The sequence below is a fragment of the Phascolarctos cinereus genome, unplaced genomic scaffold (genome assembly GCF_003287225.1).
Source record: "Phascolarctos cinereus isolate Bilbo 61053 unplaced genomic scaffold, phaCin_HiC Scaffold_249;HRSCAF=844, whole genome shotgun sequence".
In the NCBI taxonomy this organism is placed as follows: domain Eukaryota; kingdom Metazoa; phylum Chordata; class Mammalia; order Diprotodontia; family Phascolarctidae; genus Phascolarctos; species Phascolarctos cinereus.
This window is the reverse complement of record NW_027555568.1, coordinates 1-13,996: the sequence shown is the minus strand read 5'-3', so window position 1 is coordinate 13,996 and position 13,996 is coordinate 1. Positions and strand designations below refer to the sequence as shown.

The following is a 13,996-nucleotide window of genomic DNA, read 5'->3' as shown; positions in this document are numbered from 1 at the left end:
CTCTCACCCGGTGCAATAGACCTTTCCTGCCAAACTTCCAAGTTGTCTTGGGCTGGAAGTTTGTTTTCTCTGTCTTTTGGTGGGTTCTGTTGCTCTAGAATTTGTTTAGAGTCATTTTAAAAAAAGGTATTGGTGGTGTTTGGGAGGAGCTCAAGTGAGTCCCTCCCTATACTCTACCATTGTGGCTCCACCATCTTGGCTCCACCTTGGCAAAGCCTGTTGATACCTATTTTGCTGCCATCTTCTCTCTCAAGAAGAATGTTCTTCAAAGTAAAGAATGAACAAGTATGGTTAAGAAGGCAATTAAGCCTGACATAGTTGAAGAGATAAGAAATAACATCTGAGCCCTTTAACATGAGGTCAAGCCTACTGACAATCTGATCTCCACCACAACCTCCTCTCAGGTTGAATTTGGAGATTTGCCCTCCTTGCTAAACACACACTCATGGGCCAACAGAAATTTGATTGTTGACAGCCCATGACCCCAACAAAATGAGCTGGACAAAAGCCTTCCCTATTCCCATTCTCCTTATGTAATTTAGTGCCAGTTTAGGGTCAGGGACAGAGTCTAAAACAAACAAAAAACAACATAATAACCTCTTGATTGCTAAACTAATCAGAGTTAATGGAAAAAAATCCTGTTTGCCTACAAGGACTAAATGTTTATTGGCTGGGCATTCCCACCCCTTGTTTCTACCAATGATGATAAAAGTCTGCCATCTGAGCTGATACCTCTGAGAGTTGTAGGACCATCTGTCAGGAATGGATCCTTGGGGACTCACCTCTACTGCCCTACTGACTTGTGTTCTTTTGCTGGCTTTTTGTTCTATGGAGCAAGGATTCAAAAGGAGGAAGCTTCCCCAGGTCCCATTCCTCTTCCCATTATTGGCAACATCCTGCAATTGGATTTGAAGAACATGCCTGAATCGTTATCTAAGGTAAAGGGACTGGATCTGGGTTTTGGATCTGGCTGCTTGGGCTGTAGGAGGAGACACAAAGTCTTCAAATAGATAACTGAATCAAGACTCATGGTGATTTAGAATCCTATGTCATGGATGGTGTGAGTCAAGGGCTCTATGAGTGATATCTCCATTAGCAATGATGTTAGGCAAGCAATAGTTGTTTTGCCAAAACTTTGGTAACAGCAGAAGAAATTAAATTACAGAACCAAATATTGGCCCCTTGCAATGCATCACTAGGCTCTGTGAATACAAAGACAAAAACAAATCATTCAATTAATGAGAACTTCTTCATTAACTTCCATGTGCCAGGCACTGTGCCAGACAGAGGAGAAACATGTGGTTAATGCAACTGTCTCTCCTTGAAAAGAAAATAGTTCGGGGCAGGACCTGAGTTCAGATCCAGCATCAGACCAAACACTTCACACTTACTAGCTGTGTGACCCAGGGCAAGTCCCTTAACCCCAATTGCTTAAAAAAAAAAAGAAAGAAAAAAAAGAAAAGAAAATAGTTCCTGTCCTCCAGGAGCTTATGTTTTACTAGAGGGATACAAAAAATTCATAGATAACCAAGTAGAAGGTAACTAGAGGACAGATAAAGCATTTGTAAGTGGGGCAGTCAAAAAGTTTCAAGTAGGAGAGAACTCCTGAGCAGGACTTGAGGGAAGTAACAGATTCTTATTGGAAGAGAGAATGGGAATAAATTCCAGGCATGGTAGACAGTCTGGGCAAAGGCAAGGAGGTTGGAGATAATATAGATAAGAGAGGACATGGCAAGAATGTGAAGTGTGGGATGAGGGGCCATACAAAATCAATTTAGACAATTGGGTTGGAGGCAGCTGTGGAGGCATTTAAGTGCCAAGTCAGGGAGGCAGTAGGAAGCCCCTGCAGACTTTTGAGTAGAGGAATGGCACATTCAGAACTGTGCCACAGGAATAGTAAGTTGTTAGTTGTGCAGATTATTCATTGCAAAGGAGAAATACTAGAAGCAGAGGATTGAACTTGGAAGCCATTGAAAGAATGGATAAAATATCATTTATGAAGTACCTACTATGTGCTCACTATTGTGGAGACAATATAGAGTAAGATATTTTAGATGCATGTCAGTTGCAAAGGCGTTGTGCTTCTTAGGGAAAATTAACAAATTAGTCAGTTGTTTAGTAACTGGTAGTGGTGATGGTGAGGAAGGTGGGGCCCTTCTCTACAGTGACTGCTCCTCATTGAAAGGATGAGTGTTTGGCCTGGACTGAAAGCAGAGCCTAGGTGTAAGGGCAGGAGTCATTGACATGAAAAGGTCAATTACAAAGGCTCTTGAGTAATGGTCCTGGGTCATTTCAGTTATTTTCCAAGGGAATTTGGTGGTAGTTTGATTTTTTCTTTCTTCCCATTCCTTTTTCTCTTTCCCTCAGGGTGATTTATTAGAGTGACTAGTTTGAGTGTCTGTATCACAAGTTTACTACAGTAGTGTAAAGAAGGGGAAGGGGATGAGGGTCTTAACTAGTTTAATGGACAAGTGAGGAGGCAAGATGGAATAGGTGTGGGAGACATGAAGATGAATTCTACCAGACTTGACCATAGCTAATTGGACATAAGTAAGAATGAAAAGTCAAATATAAATCCATGGCCTTAAATCAGGGTTGATGTAGGTTCCTCTAAGAGAAGTCTGCCTCTTGGGGTCCCTGAAGGGAAATGGGTAAGTTTGGAGGAAAGGGTAGTTTTAGGGGAAAACAAATGAGTTGTGTTGTGGACATATTAAGTTTGCAATGCCAATAGGACATCCAGGTTGAGAAATCCATTTCTAAGCAGTTGGCTATGTGGAGTTGAAAAGTGGTCATATGAATGTGGGAATCTTCTGCTTATAAATAATCATTGAAGCCGGAAGTGCTATGATCACCCAGTTAGAAATTGTAATAGCCTCTTGCCTGCGTACATGAACTCATGCATATGGCATGTTATGAAGCAGTTGTGAGGAGAAATTCTCACTTTCTAAAGTTTCACACTGAATTCATCCTGTTTCTTGGCATTTTCACAGCTGGCTGAAAAATATGGCCCCATCTATACTCTTCATATTGGAACCCGGCGTGTTGTGGTGCTACATGGATATACATTATGAAGGAAGCTCTAATTGATCATGGAGATAATTTTATGGATAGAGGAATCTTACCAATGTTTGGAGATGTAGCCAAAGGACATGGTAAGTTTAGTTTTCTGAAAAGAGTCACAGAAAAGCAAAATGTATGGCAAAGTATCTCCAGTAGAACGTCCTCCTCTGGAACATAGTTACTGGTTTCATTTTAATTGTTCTATTCTCAGTACCTAGCAGAAGACCTTCATGTAGTAGGTACCTGGTACCTGCCATTCTGTCATTGTATTTTAGTTTGAAGTGAATAAAATTAAACTTGATCAATGAACTAAGCCAGAAACTCCATAGCCATCATACACACTGTGCCCTCCCCCTTCCAATGTAAGAATAACCAATGTCCTCTTCTCTTCTACCTAGGACTTATTTTCAGTAGTGGAGAGAGGTGGAAACAACACCGCAGATTTACCCTGACGACCCTAAGGAACTTTGGGATGGGGAAGAGAAGTTGAAGAGCGAGTTCAAGAAGAAGCCCAATGCCTGGTGGAGGAGCTCAGGAAAACAAAGGGTTGGTTTTCAGTTCTTTCTTCCTGGGCATGTAGGGTCCAACTGCTCACCTACTCCCAGTCCTAAATGCTATTTGCTTTGGGAATCATTTTAAAAGTCTCTGCCTTCATCTACTTACCAGATAATAACTCTGCCGGGTTAGAAAACTCCCTTCTTTTTTCTTGTGCTCAGGCATTATAAGTTTATCTAGCCTCCCTATAAGTAAAGACATCGTCCAGGAGAATAATATTCATTAGCCTTTAAAGAACTAAGCACCCTATCTAAGTATGATGTCCATATCCCATCTGATTGGAAACATTTCTATTAAAGTTGCTTTTTCCCCCCTTTGGTAACTTGTCTCCACATTAGGTCAGCCCACTGATCCCACCTTCATCCTTAGCTGTGCACCATGCAATGTGATCTGCTCTATCCTCTTCCGTGACCGATTCAAGTACAATGATGAGAAATTTCTCCATCTGATGAACTTGTTAAATGAAAACTTCCGCCTCGTTAATGAACCATGGATACAGGTAAGGCCAGAACTCTCTTCTTATTCTGTGGTTGTTTGCTGAGTTTCAGCAACAAGATCAATATACCATAGCCTCTCTCTCTTAGCCAAGGTCCCAACGCTCATGAGAACACACACACACACATTCACACACACACATGTCACTCAAGGACAATAACATCATGCAATATCTTTGGCTCTCACATAAGCTATTAGGTAGATATCCTGTTCCTAGTTGGCACCTGCACTAGATGTAGATCATTAAAATTGAAGTTATATGGAGAAGTGTTTGACTGGCGCCTGGGGTATCTCTTCACAGATGTGACCAAGTAAAAGAGTTATCAAAAAAGAACCTGCCCAGGATATCCAGGAGAGAATAGGAAGGGCAAGCCACTTAGATGAGTAACCTACACTGATTCTGGTGGTGATCTGGCTCTGCTCTACAATGGATGGACATGTAGGATGAAAACCTTCATCCACTGAAGCCAGAACTGAAGATCCTCATCCAGCTGAAAAACAAGCTTTCTTTTCCTTTGCCTATGTTCTGTTCCATTACATTCTGGAATATGTACTTACAGTCTGGAATAGGTACTCTAGCTAAACCCTTCTGTGGTAGAACGTAAATTTTTTTGAGGATGAAGACTGCTTCATTGTTGTCTATAGCACCATAGCCTAGGACTTGGTTCATAGTGAGTACGGAAAAAATGCTTGATGCATTTTATTAACTTAACGTGAATTGAATTAATTGCATACCTTGGTGCCTGTTTATCTTCTTTTTTTTTTCATGTTGGCCATTCGAAGGCAAGTAGATTTCCCCTTAACTCAAATATGAGCTTCTTTTGAACAACGACAAAATATTATGCCATCTGGTCACCTCAGTGGGTAGCACAGCACCAGATAGATTAGTTTTGAGATATTTGACAACTTAAGGTTAGATTTGAGAGGATTTATGAACCTCTTGACAAGGTGGGGATTTGTTTTGCCTCATTATGTGTATTTTCTTGGATGGTTTTGTTTTTCTTTTTTGTTTGTACCAATGTGCAGTGAAGATGAGAAAGATATATTTTGTCAATGAAAAATTTAATTAAATTTAAAAAAGAAATGGAATCTCTAATTTATAATGAGAGATTTTAAATAGTTTCTTCATGACAGTAAATTCACATGTGTTTGTTTTGGTTTGGGGTGTGTGTATGCAGCTCTACAACTTTTTACCAGCATTCGGAACATACCTCCCTGGAGAGCACAAAAGAATTTTTAACATTAATGAGGAACTTAAAGATTTCATTTTGGAAAGAGTGAAAGAGCATCAGAAGGTCCTGGACCCAACAACCCTCAGGACTACATTGACTGCTACCTCTCCAAAATGCAGCAGGTAAGATGCATGGGGGAAGCACTTTACTTGTTGAGTAAGGCTGATATTCCAAGGATTCTTACAGGCCACAAGCACAGGAAGGGACATGAGAGAGAACCTCAAAGTACCCACATCCCCCAAGGATGCCACTGGCTTTCTAGTAACTGGTCTTTGGTCTGCTCGTATCCCTTATCTGAAGTCTGTATGGAAAAATGAGATTGGAAGAGTTCTGCTTTTCTGGGTGATGAGCTGGTGATCTGGACTTTCCTGTTTGGAAGGGGATATTGTATTGGAGAGTGATAATAGGAATCAACTAATAAATATTTACCAAACAACTACGATATGCCAGGCACTCTGCTTAGTGCCAAAGACAGAAAAGAGGCAAAAGACAGCCCCTGCCCTCAAAGAGTTCACAGTCTTATGGGGGAGATTATATAAACAAATGTATACAAAGTAAGCTCTAAACAGAAGAAATGGGATGCAGAGCAGGGCTTGGAGTCAAAAAGACTTGAGTTCAAAGCCAAATTCAGACACTTCTTAGCTGTGTAATCCTGGGTAAGTCATATTCCTCATTTTTAAAATGGGGATAATAGCATTTGTCTCCCAGAATGGTAATGACGATAATTTTTCTAAAGGACGTGGTGAACTTTTAAACATTATACAAATACTAGCTCAAAATCTAGCTATAATTTTCTCTTATAAAATCACTCAAAATTAATTAATTTCAGGAAGGGAACAGTATTAATTTTGCCTCACAGAAAAATGAAGATGATACAAAAGCCTCCCAGAAACCCACAAACCTATTCAGAAAACAAATAAAGCACTTACGGTATCTCATAACCTCCCCAGCTCAGAGTTGTCATCAGGACATCAGCCCAACATTCTAGTTAATCCTTAACTGTCCTCCACTCCTACATGGTTCCACTCAGACTGATACAGGAAGCTAGGTTGTGGTATGGATAGAGTGCCAAGCCTGAAGTCCAAAAGACTTGTGTTCAAATCTGGTGTCAGACATGGTATAGTATAGTATAGTATAGTATAAGTATAGTATATATTATATATAGTATAGCAAAGCATAGTATAGTATAGTATAGTATAGTATAGTATAGTATAGTATAGTATGGTATGGTGGTATGGTATGGTATGGTATGGTATGGTATGGTATGGTATGGTATGGTATGTGTATGGTATGGTATAGTATATATAGTATAGTATAGTATAGTATAGTATAGTATAGTATAGTAGTATAGTATAGTATAGTATAGCATAGCATAGCATAGCATAGCATAGCATAGCATAGTATAGCATAGCATAGTATAGTATACTATAGTATAGTATAATGTAGCATAGTATAATACAGTATAGTATTAATATAATATAGCATAGTATAATTTAGTATAATACAGTATAGTATTAATATAATATAATATAGTATAATATAATATAATATAATATAATATAATATAATATAATATATAATATAATATAATATAATATAATATAATATAATATAATATATATAACATAACACAACATAACATATATATAATATAATATATATAATATAATATGATATAATATAGTATAGTGTATAGTATAACTCTGAGCAAGTCACTTAACCTCTGTCTTCCTTCATTTCTTCAGTTGCAAGATGGATATAATAATATTGACCCCTATGATCATTGTAAAGATCAAATGAAATACTATTTGTAAGGTGCTTAGCACATTTAGATGCTTCATAAATACTTCTTTCCTGCCTTCTTGTAGAGTCTAAATCAGGGGTGTGGAGCCTGCGGCCATATGTGGCCTTCTAATTTTACAGAACAAATCTAAAATTTGGATTCAGTGAAAAGGCCACACTTAAGGATCTAGAAGGCTACATGTGGCCTGACATCTGCAGGCTCCCCATCCTGCAATCAATGCATTAAACAGCCCCTAGAAGGAAAACTGGGTTTGGGAGCATTAAACAATGTGGAAGAAGATCTTTCTTGATTGTCCAAGTAAGTCATGAGAATTCAGGGCTGGAGGTGGGGAGGAGAGAGTAAATGTGTTCTCTCCCCCCAACACCATCATGGCAGTGTCATGAACTCTTTCCCCTCTGTATTAACATCATAACCACCTTAGTTCAGATCACCAGCATCTCTTACCCAGACAGTGACAATTCTCTCCTACCAGCTCTCCAAGCATCCAGACCCTCAATCCATTCTTCACAAATCTGCCAAGTAAACATGCATAAAGTGCAAGACTCTCTGGGTTATTCCCATGATAGAAGCTTCACGGCTCCTAAGAGAAAACACAGACTCATGTATTTGGCATTTAAAGCCCTTCACAATTTGGCTGCAGCCTCTCTTTCTAGGCTGGTTACACATTCTCCCCTCTCACAGCCTCCCTCTGTGCCCCAGCCAAGCTGCCCTGCTTGCTCTTCTTTGTACACAATATTCCATCTTTTGCCTCTTTACCTTTATACAATCTGGCCCCCCTCCCTGGAATGCTCTCACTCTCTTTCCTCAACTCTTAGCAGCCCTAATATCCATTTACACTCAGCTGCTACCTCTTTCAAGAAGCCTTCTCTTATTCTTCCTGTTGTTAATATTCCACCCCCAAATATTCGTGCATTTATTTTCCATGGATCCCATGTGTACTTATATTTGTATGTATTGTATTCCTTCAGTAGAATCGAAACTCCCAGAGGGTAGGGGCTGTCTTAGTTTTATCCTTTGCTTTTATATCGCCATTACCTGGCATTCTGCTTGGCACAGAAAATACATTTGATACTTCCTTGTTGATTGACTGATTTCATATACTGACAAAAATGTTAAACACTACAGAACCAGGCGTACATCATTGAACTGTTCACTAGAGACTTTCTTTCAGGTTGAAATGAAGGTATCCTTAAGAACTTTTTAACACCCTCCCTCGATATATTGCCACTCTGTTTCTATTGCCTCTGCAATTTTCAGTTTTTTTCCAGGGGCCCTGAGCCAATGGGAAATTTTTTAAAAATAGTGTTAAGCTGACATAAAAGCAGGAGAGTATTGATTCCATTGCTTTATCTTTTCTCATTAATTTATTTACTTTATGCTTGTCTGGTTTGAAGTTTTGCAGGTCAAATAATTGACTCATCTTGAGTTTCTGTTTTTCAGGAAATGCCTGAAATCCACCCTTTATTCTTGAAGTCCATCTTCCTTTACCAAATATTTATTTTCTCCCACCCAATGAAAAAAGGCAAATAATAACCTTCTTAACAAACAAGCATAATGAAGAAAAATACATTTCTATATTGGCCATGTCCAAAAATGTGTCCCTTTCTACATACTAGTCCATGAATTCTCTCTCAGAAGGCAGGTACCATTCTTCATCATTAGTCCTCTGTGCTCATGTTTGCTAGTTGAATTGACATGAGTTCATAAATCTTTCAAAATTGTTCATTTTTACAAGATTGATGGCTGTAAGTCCATCTTATTTTATTCAGGATGAAGCTTGTATTTGCATTATTACTTATTTAGTACTATAACTCGATCTGCTTTGATTTTAATATTATTGTCTCACCTTTGTAGCCTCAAGTTCTTTTTCTTCAAAATGAATGTGCTAGGCCAGTTGATCTCCAAGATGCGTCCTAGCTATAGATCCTAGGAGCTTGCATATTTCATAGAATTTCATAGAATCTGTGGGTTGGAAGGAGTCTTAGCAGCCACCTAATTTTAAGGGCTGTCCCAGAAAAGGGTTAGAATTCCTTTGCTTCCTCATTTCCCAGAAGGCAGAACTCATAACAGTCATTTGAAGTTACAGAGACACATTTAATCTCCACACAAGGGGATAATGTCCAAGATGTAATAAATTTCTTCATTAAGTAATAAATTCCCCATGTACGGAAGTCTTCAATGTGGGGCTGGCTGACCACTTAAGGGAGATTTTGAAAAGGAAACTTCTGATCAGTTACAGGTTGGCTGGTTGAATTTCTGTCTCCCTATAAAATTTGAAATTCTGTTTTCTTCTGCCCCAAGACTTTTCTCTCAGTTCCCTGTTCTGAAAATCTGAAATCCCTTCTTTTTTTTTTTTAAACTAAAATGCTGTCCTGCTTTGTAGTAAAAGTATCTGCATGCGAGGTCTCTTAGCAGATTATAAACTTTTTAAGTGAATTACTTTATCAGGTCCTCACCATGCCACATATATCATAGATAATAAATAGAGAGCTGAAAGGATCCAGCTCTCTCCTGTTAACATATGAGGAAACTGAGGCCCAGAAAAATTAAATGACTTTCCCATGGACACAGACCCCTTAGCTGAGAATAAAGTTTAATTCAGATCTTCCTGATTCAAGGCCTAGTGCTCTATTCACTATGTCATGTTTCTGGATGGAAGAAGGTTGCCTAGGAAAGGTAAGCCTGTGGATGAACAGGGGAAACCTAAGAGCATTAGGAAGGTTATTCTGTTTAAGAGTGGGGAAATGAAGGTGGGGGAGGGCTCCTAAGACAAACTTTAAGAACTTCACATGGTTACTAATGGCTTTCCCTGCTGTCTCTCATTACTTAATCTATTTTGATCTCTCCTTTAGGAGAAAGATAATCCCCAGTCTCAATTTGACTTGGAAAATCTAAAAGTGACAGGAAGAGATTTATTTACTGCAGGAACAGTGACAACGCACAGCACCGTAAGATATGGCCTGCTGCTCATTCTGAAACATCCTGAGGTCCAAGGTTAAGTCCAGGAATCGCCATGCTTTCAGACCAGGCTTGCTTTCCCATCCCTGCAGCTTGCTCAGGAGCTTGCCTCTGCTTTCCACCTATTGGATTTGCATGACTTCCTCACAGATCAGCAACAGGTCAGACAGTAGCATATTGAAGAAAACAGGACCCTTGAACAAGACCTGTTTGTTATTTAAGCATGTGGCGGTGTATTATGGGGAATTCAATTCACTTTAAACAGCACATATAAAACTCCCACTGTGCACCCTCAGTTCTACGCTTGGGCATATAAAGACTCAAATGAAACACCCCTTTCCTCAAATGGCTTGCCTTCTGCCAGGCGTAGTACCGCTGCATCTAAGGAGGCAGAAGTAGGAACCATAGGTAGACCTTACAAATTGACAAATGGAGACTTCATGTAAGGAAAGACTTACGAAGTATTAAAATTCTCCAAAAGTCCATTCAGCTGCGCAGGAAATAGTGAGTTCTTGCTTACTAGAGATTCTCAAGCAAAGGCTGGTTGACCCTTTGTTCAGTCCATTAGAGTCAGGATTCCTGTTCAGCTATGGATGGCCCTAGGTGAAAACATGTCACCTGTAATGCTGAGATTCTATGCCTCAGCAGCTCAGGGTATTGAGACAGGAGCTGAGATACACAGCTGGTGAATGGTTTAAATCAAGATGATAATGCCATCACCAGCACTATCAAATTCAAATGAAGGCATCTACTTGCTTTGACAATAAGAGCTGGCATAATAAACATAAAGAATGTGAGGTTTACAAATAAGTTAACATGTAATTTCATTTCATGCCTGCTAAGGGAGGTGCAGTTTTTAATCTCCATTTTATAAATCATACGATAATAGGGTTAGAGGAGTAAGGTACCTGAGAAGACAGATAATTTATGATCCTCGTTTTTCAGATAAACAAAATGAGGCTTACATAGATTTAATGACTTGCCTGAATTTACACAGGTAGTGTCTAAGGAGAAATGTAAACACAATTCTTTCTGACTCCCATCCAGTAAATCATGGAAGTTTATCCTATTGCTGTTACGGAAGCCTTTGTATCCTTGACTGAGTAGGAGGAGGACACTGAGCCCATGTGAGAATCATCTTAGGTCCTAACAACAGGCAGATATTCCACACAGGCTCAGTTGAGCATTCCCAGGAGAGTGGAACATTGAGTGGTGATTTGTATTTTTTGTCTCTGCAGCAAAAATTCATGAGGAAATTGGACGTGTGATTGGACATAATCGACTTCCTTCCATAAAGGACAGACAAGATATGCCCTATATGGATGCTGTGGTGCATGAAGTGCAAAGATTCATTGACCTCGTACCTCTCAACGTACCCCATGCAGTGAACCGGGACATCCATTTCCAACAATATATCCTGCCCAAAGTCAGTAGTCTTGGGAGAATGGGATGTTAAACATTATTTATTCCAATGATCTCATCATGGACATGAGAAAATGGAGTCCCATTGTCATGATCTCACTTAAAGTTCTCCTTGAGGCAGTGCTTTATTACATACAGCCTACTTGCATGTGGTGCTAAATGAAGAATACGAGAAAAGTGTGCCCTTATCTCTGTTCTTCCTGCTTCTCATTCACCACAGTAATGCTCTGGAAAGAAAATGTACAGGGAATGTAACAGGGTGAGGTTGCTCAAGAGAAATGTTTTTGTCCTTTTCTCTTACTAGGCAGTGAAGCAGAATGTATACATACTATTCTCTGTCCCATTGTGTAGATAGGGACATTGATTTTCAGGTGTAATGACTTCCCTAAGATCATTTCAGTGTTGGAGATGAGACTTGAACCTAGGTCTTTAGACTCTAAAATACTGCTTTCCGGGGTTGCTAAATAAACTGTGAATGAATTAAAATGAATTAGATTGAAGTTTCCTAGCAATGGCTGAGCAAAACTATACTCCCTCAAGGAAAAGTGAAGGGAGCATCACACCTAACTTCACATTTAATGTACCCCACTGAGGCATTGTTTAGTTGAAATCATGAAGGCTTCAGTAAGAACTTACTATGTGAAATTTGCTAGGCCAAGTGCTATTGAAACAAGGCGAGAATAGAAGGGTTTTTGACCATTGAAGACTTTGGCTTGTGCAGGAGGGAGCTGAGTTTGGAACCAGGAAAGTCAGCCTAAAGTATTATTTCTTTCCTTGAGACCCAAGCTGTGATTTGATTGGCAAAGTGGCTTCTTGCTGAAGGAACTCCCTCAGGAGGTAGCCTGGTCTGCCCCTAGAGTTTTTAAGCATTGCCTGGGCCACTGGCCATTGACATGTTCTGCCCAGAGTACCACAGGCAGCAGGTGCAGACATGATGTATTGACTAAACAAGTGAGGGTAGGGAGAGCACAAAGAGCTTAACACCTTAGCCAAGGTTTCCTGTAAGAGGGGTTACCCAGGCCAATCCTTGAAGAAAGCTGGGGAATCTAAAAGGCTGAAGTGAGCAAGGAGTGGCTTCCAGGTGTGGGACATGGTCACTATAAAGGCATGAAGACCACAGATGGGGCTTTGTGGATGGGGAACAGCAGTGGACTAGTTCAGCTGGAGCCCCAAGGAAGGCTTGATGGGGACAATAATGGGGACATCACTCTGGAAAGCTAGACTGGGGCCTAAGCAGATTCTTAATGGCGTGACATCTCATGCACATGCAAAGAAGTATGCATTTTGTACTAGAGAACATAGTGAGTCTCTGAAGATTCTTGGGACTAGACTACAAAGGATATTCGTAATGATACCTGACTCTCCTCTGGAATTTCTTACCTTTAGGGCACAACAATATTCCCACTGCTCACCCCAGTGTTGCATGACAAGAAAGAGTTTCCCAAGGCTGACCAGTTTGACCCACAGCACTTCCTGGATGAGAACGGGAAATTCAAGAAAAGTGACCACTTCATGCCTTTTTCTATTGGTAAAAAGAAACCCTTCTCATCTCTACCTCTCACCCTAAAAGGAGAATCCTACTCTCTCTCCCACTCTCCTCTGGCTGAGCCTTCTCATGGCAGTTCTTCTGAAGATACATAGCCCACTCTGACATGACATACACTGTCTTTTCTAGTATTCCCATGACGTGGCTTTTTCTCAGAGCCCTGAATAGATGAGCTGAGCCTCTTGCCTGGCTCACCTGCCCTCTAATTCCATTGCAAAATCCACTACACAAGGGGTTACTGTGAGAAGAATGTTGTGAAGAAGGAATTCCTTCCTTCTCCTTATGGCCATTAATGGTTGAATTATAACTAATAATATCTCTGTGTCTTCTCTTTCTGTCTCTGACACTCAGTCTCTGTCTCTCCTCCTCAAAACATAGCTCATAATATTCTGACTTCCCTAAAAAACCGACTTACCTAAAAAAAATCATGTTTCAAGAAGTAAAATGTCAATTGTCATGAAAGATAAATTGATTACTGGGATGGACATTAAAGGACCATTTGGGAGTTGACTTTGGCATCTTAGAATTTGTGACAGAGGAGAAGGAGCTGATTATAGGTTAACAGAGAACTGAGATTAGGGGAGAGAACAGATTCCATAGCCTTTAGAGAAAGGATAACTCACCTCCTTTGAACTTAAATCCTATAGGAGCACTCAGTCTAAGAGGGATGGAAATCTCTCAGCATTACACTATGTAGAAAAAAGAAAAGAAAAACAAAATGAGTGAGGAAGATTAGAGAGGATAGGAACACACATATATGTATGTATGTATGTATGTATGTATGTATGTATAGATGCATGTATATACACAAACCAGACAACTCCCCCCATCTACAGAACTGCTTTGAATGCTACCTAATGATCAGGCTAATGAGCTAAGGTGTCTTTCTCCTTTCTTATCCCTTTGTTCCTTGGGGATGCTATG

At 39.8% G+C, this 13,996-nt stretch overlaps 1 pseudogene across 1 annotated transcript; it reads left to right on the top strand.

The window, feature by feature from the left end:
• The first annotated feature begins 747 nt into the window (after nt 1-747).
• LOC110204320 (cytochrome P450 2C23-like) lies at nt 748-13,403 on the top strand (annotated as a pseudogene). Its single transcript, XR_013484076.1, has 8 exons — nt 748-938; nt 2,991-3,152; nt 3,459-3,606; nt 3,954-4,114; nt 5,289-5,464; nt 9,999-10,140; nt 11,343-11,530; nt 12,913-13,403. The product of XR_013484076.1 is annotated as a cytochrome P450 2C23-like (transcript).
• The last annotated feature ends 593 nt before the right edge of the window (nt 13,404-13,996 follow it).